Source organism: Bombus vosnesenskii, unplaced genomic scaffold (assembly GCF_011952255.1).
Source record: "Bombus vosnesenskii isolate JDL3184/JDL3185 unplaced genomic scaffold, Bvos_JDL3184-5_v1.1 scf7180000015716, whole genome shotgun sequence".
Lineage (NCBI taxonomy): Eukaryota > Metazoa > Arthropoda > Insecta > Hymenoptera > Apidae > Bombus > Bombus vosnesenskii.
In genome coordinates this window covers 34,033-44,399 of record NW_022884118.1, presented here as the reverse complement: position 1 = coordinate 44,399, position 10,367 = coordinate 34,033, and the positions used below count along the sequence as shown (strand labels likewise).

The window sequence follows — 10,367 nt, the reverse complement described above, 5'->3', positions numbered from 1 at the left end:
TCTGACTCTTGCGCGACGTAGTTTAAAGACGCCGTTTAATCTTGAGTCAGTTGCCTGACTTTCTGGCCAAGGGCTCTCACACGTATGCGTTCGTTGATGTTTCGCGAACGTTTATCGATAAAGTTAAGAAGTTAATCAAAGCGAAATACCGATGAAACACCTCGTTCGACGAGTTTCTCTCGATAAAGGAGTTGCAAGTCTGAACGTTATTGGAAATTGCGCGAGAAGGTTGGACGGTGGACGAGCTTGATAGTTGGACGAGGGCGATCCCCTCCTCATCGCGGAAACTTCCAGCGAAACGTCGCACTTTATTCCTGACCTATCGAAACTTGGCGTGCAAAATTTACAAACTCAGCCGCGTTCGTCGTTGGTTGTCAGAACGTCCAACGATACGGGCATATTCTCGAAAGATTACACCTAATACGGGAGGATCGAAACGGAGAACTCGAACGAAGAATTGAAACGAAGGTGGCTAGACGGGTACATGCTCCGACCTTCTCCGTTTCGTATTCGCTGCACCGTGTACGATAGCTGTGATTTACGGAACGCAGTGAAACTGGAACAGCTAAAAGAAAAATCGAAATTGCGAGTTGAGCGTTTTGCGGCGCAACAGAGCGAGATATCTTTAACGGCGCCGATCAATTTACCCGGAAGATCGTTGCAAGCCTAAGAATAGCTCCGAGTTCTTCGAGGCAAGCCCATCGCGCAGAGTAATTAATTTTCTTAATCGACTAGCGAACAATAGATTAATCAACGTCGAAAAATCCAAAAATTTAACGTCGATCCAAGGATATTTTCGGCCAAAGCGTCGCAGGTTCCGTTCGTCAGAACGACGATCAAACGTGCTGCTAGACGGATTAACGGCGAATTACGCGAAGCAGCTTTTAATCGACGCTGCTCGAATATCAAGTAAGGGCGGGAGTAGCTGGAGTGGCAAAACCGAGGTAATGCCGTATTTCGAAGAGATTGCTTCGCCCCGAGTGATTTAACGTCGTATAATCTGCTACGTGTTTCTTTTTTGCCTCGCTTTTTTCTTTTCCTTTTTTTTTAGCGGTACCTCGCGCACTTGTCGACGCGTTTGAGTTATTAACTCTCTTGTCCCCTTCCATCTCCTTCCTTTCTCCCTTTTTCTCTCTTTTTTTAATTTCTTTTTTATTTTTTTAGATACCTTTTGTTTTTCAACCTATCTTTTTAAAGCGCTCGCGGAGGTGCTAAATATATCGCTTTATGCTTAATACATGCTCAACAAAGTGGATATAAAAGCGACGTTGAAACATTTTACTCTAAAGTTAGCCGTTACAAAGAAATCTGCGCAACGACTTCCGCGGGACGTTACAAATTTCGAGGGCCAGTTTTACAGCGTTACGAAATATACCGCAACAACATCGGCACAAAACCTCGCGCAGTCTGAATTACCGTAGGAAAGAAGAGATTCCACTCGGCAGCAGGCATTCGCGAACGAGTGACGCAAAAATACGTCGGTTTCCACGAGGGGGGCGGGGGGGGGGGGATGAAAAAGAAAAAGAAGAAACCGTGGAACACGGGGTGTCGCTGAACCGGACGATAATTTATGTATCCGTTCGCTAAACTTGCGGATGCTCGCTGATCGCGTCGAACGACAAAAGCTTAACAAAACCGTATTATTTCTGCGAGTCCGGCGTGGCGTGCCGATAAGAAAAACTAGCAAACGGTTACGAGCTCGACACCCGGAGCGTCGCTTGGATCTGGCAGAAGACGGTACGATACGCGGAACATTGGACGGATAAAACGAACACCGTCGTTTATCGATAAACAGAGCCGCTGTCGTGACGCATTCTGTCGTGACGCGCTCGAGCAAAGTGTTGGAAATTTGTCACGTCGTGCTCGAACGATCGTAGCTAAACTCGGACGAAACGTGGCGGCTTCCAGTTGTTCGTTGTTAGTGGCTTCCAATGGGATACGGCGGCCAAAGGTAAAATAAAAAGCTGTTAACGAGATCGTCTACGACGATGAGAATTCCTCGGCGATAGCCGCAATTCCGTCCGAGTAAACGGCAACCTACTCGCTACAAACCTAATCGTATCCGTGTGCTCGTGATTGGTATATCTTGCCACGTCGATAGACCGCCAGCGACAGGTGCTACGTATCGATCTTATTAGACGGGAGGAACAATGGCAAACAAATCACGATCGCGTCAATGTCTATACGTACAACGACGCAAACGGAAACGTTTGTCCACCTGATCGTTCGTAGTTAGACCTGTCGGACCTGCGAAATCGAGCGTTCTCGATCGAGCGTTCGCCAGCACAACTTTTCGCTCCTCTTCTTACGCCTCCTACGAGCGTGCAGGTAATCTTATTCCGAAAATGTATATGGAGAGTCGTGAACGCGCGTTATAACATACAGGCTGGCAATGCGTTTTACAAAGCCGCTTAAACGCACCGTGACTATTGGCTATTAACGTATCCAATTATCGCAACAATGCGAAACTTTTTTCGTATATCGGTCGAATATCAAGAAAAGGACACTTTGGATTTTCACGCTTTTCCGATATATCGCTAAACGCTAAAGACGTTTTAAACAACTTTTTCCTGCGCATATGTACAACCGATGCGGCGTTTGATCTTAGTGTTGCGGTTATGCGGGAAAGTAGGCCTCGGTTCTTGAAGCTCGATGTAGGTAGCAGTACCTAATATTAATCCGCTCACCGCCGTGGCATTTTTTATGTTTACACTGATACGGGTAAGCCGTGAAAATTGCTAAATACTATAACCCGACCCAGCTTGGAAACTCGGGCCGAGCTACGTGTAATATTTTTCCGTGTAATTCGTGATTGAAGGCCGAGCGCCGGCCGTGCGTATAGGACAAAACCGTTCGAAACGTGGAGCTTCGCAACGTATTTCGAAAGCATCGAGATCGAAGGTGGCCTCATTTTTTCGAATATTTACCGACTCTCGAATCGTTGCGCTTCTTCTCGTATTCTCCGCATTCGTCGTCGAAAACGGCGATCAAACGAGCGATAGAAAATTTTAGATAAATTTCGCATCATTCTGTATTTTCCTTCGCAACTTGCCCTCGATTATCGATTATTTCTTATCGTAGAACAAATTATCCAGGAAAAATCTTACAACGTGCTATCGTCAGCGTGATTTCCTTCTGTGATTCGCTCGTGCCGGGCAGCACCAGCCTCGTTCGAAAAGTTCGAGGGGCAGTGGGCGAGCGAGTCTATTTCCGCGCGCGGAGTTAACCATCTGGAAGGAGTCGCGTAAACGTGTCTACGTCCGGAGAGGATGACGCTCGTTCGCGAAGAACATATACACGAGGGCCGAGAAAGCACGAGCGAGGGTTGTCGAGCGCGTTTTGCGTTCGACGCGCAGCCATCAGCGAGCCAGTTAATTCTCCGCCGTTTCGCGTACAATCCCTAAATTACGAGCGAGACGAGACCGCTTTGTCGAATTCCTGGTACTTAAGTCGGACCCGGTGGTTTTCGCGTTCGACACTCCGCGTTGGTTATTCGCACATTTTTCGTCGCGGTATTTGATCGATTTGGCCGACTCGGCATGGAAAGGAAGCGCGGAGAGGGCTCGAGGCTCCTTCGCTTGGTGCAATCAAAGATTGCAATTTTGTTAACTGCTCCGCGGGCGATCAGAGACCACGAAAAGTATCCATCAGATGAAAGCAGATCAGAGGCGGAAGATCAAACGACAAGGAACGCGGGCATAATGACCTTAGGTTGTGTTTAGGTAACTCGTGTTTTGTTTTTATCGCCGAATCGTTTGCGATGAGGAAAAAGCCAGATCCTGGAACTTTTGAGTCGCTTACGAGCTTTGTGAATGATTCGTCGCAGTTGCGAGTAAATTTTTTTTTATATTTTACGTGGAGGAAATTCGCACGGACGAGAGGCCGCTTCTGGGGAAAGTGGCGTGGTAGTGTCGGATTCCAACCGACAAAAACATCCACGATAACCGTCCCGGTTGCGATCGAGAGAGGCCCGGGAACCGATGTGAGCGTTGCAACGGGGCCTCCCCCGCGCGCTTAATACCACGGCTGATGGAGCGGTGTGTGACCATTGTCACACCGCCTCGTCGCCGGAGCCGCCGTGCCAGGCAGCCCGATTCCCCTACCGGACTAATTATAAAATATTATTGTAGGAATTATCAAAAAATATGGACTACGGGGCCCCAGGTGGATGTAAACCTGGAATCTGTAGCTGGACTACTACACTAAGGCAATGGCAGTACGGATATTCACAACACAACTGTTCTTCTGTATACACAACACAATTACTCTTCTTCACTACCACATTTTGATGATAGGTGACCTTCGTTTCGTTGTTCGGGGTTAGTATCAATGTTGCTGTGTTACAAGTATTACGAATATCAGGAGGAAGAATTTTTTTTCCTCTTTTCTTTTTTTTTGTTTTTTCTATGTTGTTTTCATAGGTATTCTTTTTTTTACTTTTTTTTATTTTATTTTTTATTTTATTTTTATTTTTCACATCTCGGGAGGTAATTTCTCCTAGAGAGACATCTAAGACGTAGAAGCTGCGTCGCCCAAGTACGGATTCTCGCACACATCACATTTCACTTCTGATCCTGAACTCACTTATATCAAAATCCAGGAGGGAATGGATTCGAACCGTTAACCTATTTGTTTGCAGTCAGCTACAGTAACCATATAGCCACCGTCGTCCTGTGCAAAGTGAAGTTCCATAATTCTCATTTGAGGCTAAACATTCCGATCTCGCACTATTAGATATATATTATTCATTATTCCCCTCCCTCACCCCCCTCTCATCCACCCCTCCCCCGCCCCCTCCCTCTCATCCCACCTCTCCCCAAAGTTACACAGCACCCAAAAAGCAGGCTACCGAAGCGTCCTGTTTTGCGACCAAGTTTTCAGGACAGAAAAAAATAAAAAAAATTCATAAAAAAGCTCCGCTCCCCAGCGGCTTAAACCCAAAAATTGTATTATACACGAAAAATATAAAGCGCCGACGCATAATACAGCATGGCTACGTCGTACCACCGCGTATCGGTACCTTTGCCTGACATATCTGTTGGAATACGACGATATCATTCGCATGCAGATAAGGTAATTGATCGTACGGATTCCTCCCTTCGTCGCCCAGCGCCATCCCCACTAGCGTGCATTCGTGAGATGCACAACGGCGGCTAGCACGTGCAGGCTCTTTCGAAAATTCGCCGAAAGAAGCGTGAGGATATGGATGGAACATTCTAGATGGGCACGTCGAGAAGCTACTAGAAGGTTCTGTGCTACATGTGACGCCACACAGACACCCACACAGGTCACACTCATTACTGCATAGAGAGTGGGGCTCTAAACCTTTTCAAGGGCCATGGGTCACTAAGCCAGTCAGTCTGTGAATAACTAGCCAACTGTCTACATTGCAGAACGCACAATTATAATCCTTGTGATAATTGTTTAATAAATATAACATTGTATTATTTCAACACAAACATTGTGTCTTCCACAGATTATTAATCTTCATTCCAAGATTAAATTCTAACAATATCATTACAAAAATTGACCGTTTATTGCGAATATGTATCTAAAACTGTATCTTGCGCTAAATAAACAAAAAAAAATATATTATTCATTGTAAAATATATATGAAACTTTACTTCCTTTGTTTTATAGTAAAAATCGTGTATATAATACTTTATAATAAAATAAATAATTCTTATCGTTTATAAAGACAAGGAACGCGGGCATAATGACCTTAGCTCGTGTTTAGGTAACTCGTGATTTGTTTTTATCGCCGAATCGTTTGCGATGAGGAAAAAGCCAGATCCTGGAGCTTTTGTGTCGCTTACGAGCTTCGTGAATGCTTCGTCGCAGTTGCGAGTAAATTTTTTTTTATATTTTACGTGGAGGAAATCCGCACGGACGCCAGGCCGCTTCTGGGGAAAGCGGCGTGGTAGTGTCGGATTCCAACCGACTAAAACCTCCACGATAACCGTCCCCCGGCTACGATCGAGAGAGGCCCGGGAACCGATATGAGCGTTGCAACAGGGCCTCCCCCGCGCGTTTAAAACCACGGCTGATGGAGCGGTGTGTGACCATTGTTACACCGCCTCTTCGCCATGCCAGGCAGCCCGGTTCCCCTACCGAACTGTTTGGCGGCCCCGAGGCGCTGAGCCGCCAAGCGCCCAAGGCCCGAAACCCACGGGGGGAGGGGGGGTCAGCACGCTTCGCCAACGCCACACGGAGGTCCCAGGCGTTCACCCATCCGAGTACTCTACCCGTGCCCGGCGCTGCTTAACTTTCGTGATTTGACGGGAACGAGTGCATTCAGCGCGGCCAGGGCGTTGGCGTTGCGAGTAAATGGCTCTTTACCAACGTTTTTCTTCCATCTTTCCGGATTCCACTCCTCAAGCATCGATCTCATTTTCTTGGTCTACGACGTCGTTCGACGTATCATTAGCAGGATAATTAGTTTCCTCTTTTGACAAATTTTTATCTCTGCTGAGATGCAATTACATCTTTAGACACAACGTTAGGCAATATTCTGAGGGGTCAAGAAGTTTTGGAGAGAATGGTAAAGAAAATTTGACTTATGACACATAAGAATTATTTATTTTATTATGTAAATAGACCGCGGTTTTTACGCATTTGTGGAAAATGTGCACGTAACTCGACGAAATATATATGCTTCCTTTAATATTCTTCTATAATACTTAATAGGTAATGCAATTGTCCACCCATTTGTCTTTTACCGGGATTTTACTTTTTTAAATATATTCTCGCAGATAAATTTGCATAAAAATCTGTAAGTCTAATTATAAAATATTATTGTAGGAATTATAAAAAAATATGGACTACGGGGCCCCAGGGGGATGTAAACCTGAAAGCGTAGGTTTTGTGCGTGTCTATGGAGAAAAAGGTTTCCCTCGCGCAACTATGATCGAGCATCCAAGCTCGAAAGATACAACGTAAAAGTGGAGAGGAAAAAGCATATTCCCGGCAGAAAGGAAAGATCCAAGTGCTTCTCGCTTGTTCTTAAATCCGCAAAGTAAATTGAACTGCAGTAAGAAAAGCAATGACGGAAAATGCAGCGTTCCACTGAACAATGCAACGTTAGACGGTGAATAAATACAGGCGGATAAAGCCGTCGCAGCCTCGGTATCGCCAGCTTATTAACGATAAAATCAACGATGTCGCGATACTTTGTCGATGCGACGAACGCTCGTTCGAGACTTGGCTTCGCGATGAGAAACAGTTTTGGAGGAAACGCGTGTAGATAAGGGAGTGGCGATTCCGTCGAACCGGAATGCGAGGAAAAGAAGCGAACAATTCTGCGAAGCTGACGCAGCGCAAGCTTTGCTCACGACGTTGACAAACAGAGAAACGGAAAAGTAATTTCTCCAATCTCGAGAATATTTATAAAACGCGGCAAACAAAGGTACCTATCTCGTGTTTACACTTTATGAATAGGAGGAAAACAGGAAGGAAGAAAGAGGACAGGCGGAAAGGAGAGAGAGAGGCGGAGGGATTGGCGAGGAATATCAGGATAAATTTCCACGACAAACACCGAACGAGGCAGTCGAGTAAGTTATTTCAAAAATATACGTACGGACAGCTCTGGTTCCCAGCTACTGTTCGCAATTCGTACGCTTTGGAAAGTTTGGGAAAGCCGACGACGTACATGCACGCCGCTCGCTATTTTCTAACGCTCTCATAAACTTTCGATGCAGTCCAAGTATTAACGTGGCAGGGCAAAAACAAGGAGAAAAAAGGGTATCTACATATAAACCGAACTGATCGAGGAAAAATTGCGTGGAAAAGAAAATCACGAAAAAAACCGAAAGACGTTGGAACCGCTGGTTCGTGGGAGCCTTCGTATTCGCGAAAGCGATATTTCGTAGAAATATTATTTTTATTCGCTCGTTTGAAAGATAAGCGACGAATCTCGTTGCGTGGGTGACGCTTGCAAAGCATACGAAAGGAGGGAAAAGAGAAGAAAGGAGGAAACACGGTACAAAACAGGGCAGAGCTGGCTGGTTAATTTGCTTGTAACGATGCTCGCTAGTTACAGCTGGATGACGTTTCCCGGCTCGGTTGCCACGGACTAGAGCGGTCTCCTAGAAAATCGTCGACTCGCGAGGGTGGAGCGTCGCGCAACGGCTTAATTATCACGAGCACGAAATGAAAATTAGCCGACGACGATGCGTTCGTTCGTTTCCGGGTGAAACGTGGTGATACTTTGCACGGCGAAACTGTTTGAAAAGCAGACGGTACGCGGCAGCAGAAACATCCGATAGTCGCGGTTGTATCGCGTGCGAATTATCGACGGGATCGGGATCGCTTTAAAAATGCCTGGCTCGTGTTCGATAAATCCAGCAAATAGGATTATTACAGCAACAGGAAGAGATTATAAGAGATACAAACTCTCCTCTCTTTGCAACTTTGTATTTCGGAAAAACGTTTCGGAACGAACGATCGAGTCACGTTCCGTTCCTCCCCGTACACGCTTTCGCCACCGGATCGGTAAGCAAGTTTAGTTTCAGTTTCGCTTTCGCTTTCGGTTTCGGTTTCCGGTAGAAAGTGGAACTCGCTGTTGAAACGTTATCCTCTTGACGTCTCTTTAAATGGTCGTGATTTTGCTCCGCTTTAACTCCTTTCGAACGACGGAAACCACGCTTGCAGAACCGACGTTAACTTTTCAGCGAACATGGTTACAACGTGTCTCGCGGTGTCGCCAGTCAGATGCGTTTCGAACGCATCGACGTCCACTAGAAAACTAGAAAACGATAATACCTCGTGCCCGAACTGTGAGAAACCAAGGATCGCGCGTCGCGCAAGAAGAATTACTGCTTTCGTTGGTCTATCGAAGAAACGATAAATAGTCCCTCGTAATTCCATCGTGCGAAACACGTGGTCGGCCTATCGAAAAATGGCCACGAAACAAATCGTGCACGAGTTGGAGCGATCCGCGACGGAAACGTCTTACTTAAAGTATCGTTGCCATTTGCTTCGAAGCGACAGAGACACGATACGGAAAGCCTTGGGGATCGAGTCGTTAACCAACAGACCGTGTAGGTAGGAGAGTACCAGAAACCGCGAAGAAAGGACGACGAACCGCGACACGGTCGTCGTAGAATCGAAGCACTGCAGCCGTGTCGGCCCAACAGACGTAACAACGGTGACCACCGAGAGAAATAGGGAGCGGGATAAAGGAAACCCCTGGGCTATGGTTTGACAGCCGACCCGTGAAACCTGCGATATGCGCGCTGTATTAGAACCCCGTCGGCCGAATCCGTGTGTTGGCGAGACTTCAACAAATTCTGACACCGAACGCATCGCAACTCCACTCGTAATCCGATGTAGCTACACGCTAGAAGGACGTTCGTGTGTACTGGGGACCAGATACGCGCAGCTTTACGACTCAGCTAACCCCGCTGCGTCTCCTCTCGTCCTGGTCCACACACTCGCGTGGCCACGTTTTCCTCGTCTCCGAGGGACGCGCCGCTTTCACGGAATTACGATCCATCTTGTCCGAGTTAATTCTCTTTGCAGACAGACGTGGCACTCCGTAATCCGATGAATTCGTTTTAATCGGTCGACTTGTCGGAAATTGGACGATTCTACGCGGAATGCGCGGTCGAACAGGCGCCTCGCGTCGTGAAATTTTTACCCGTCCGACGTTTCGATTCGAACGACGATCCTGGAGAAACAGGTAGGCGCGGTTAATTACAGTTTCAGAACTGCGCTGGCTGAAACGAAAGGTAGATTTGGTGTATTCCGTGGAACGAACGAGCTGTTTTGCTAACATCGGAACAAAGTAGAAACGAATCGGTACTTATCAAGGAGAAAACTTTGTCCAGCGTGGGGAAAAGTTTAAGGACCGATGTCCCTCGATCCACGCTGGAGACGGCCGATGAAACAAGGCGAATTAGCGGGAGATCGGGAGTAGAAGGCAGAACGGGCGGAATAGAAAAGGAATGGATACGGCAAGCTTCGGCCGTGCGATTTCGTATCACGTAGCGTTATCCCCTCGTAAAGTTGGCCACTCGTGCCACTAGCAGAAACTGTATGGCGGGCTCCGAGAGGATTTAAATCGCGCGACGGACGAACGTATCGGTGAAATTACTAGAGAGCGCCGTCGACGTGCCTTTCGGTCCTGTCTGCCCCACGGCTCGGCTGCCACGGATCTAACAGATTTACCGGATCAAACGTGCCGCGTTACGAAACTTCGAAACTGGCTAGAATCGACTGCTAAGTTAATTGCCGGTCGCACCCTCGCACCTACTCGTCTATCAGGCGACTCCAACTAGTAACCAACGAGGAAACCGCTGATTTCAGGAGTAAATTCAACTGAAAATCCGTAACGTGGAACGATGAAAGAGGCCGCACGGAAGAAAATA

General features: G+C 46.9%; 1 pseudogene; it reads right to left on the bottom strand.

Moving 5' to 3' along the window:
* Positions 1–6,195: 6,195 nt before the first annotated feature.
* On the bottom strand, positions 6,196–6,316 carry LOC117241344 (annotated as a pseudogene).
* Positions 6,317–10,367: the final 4,051 nt, after the last annotated feature.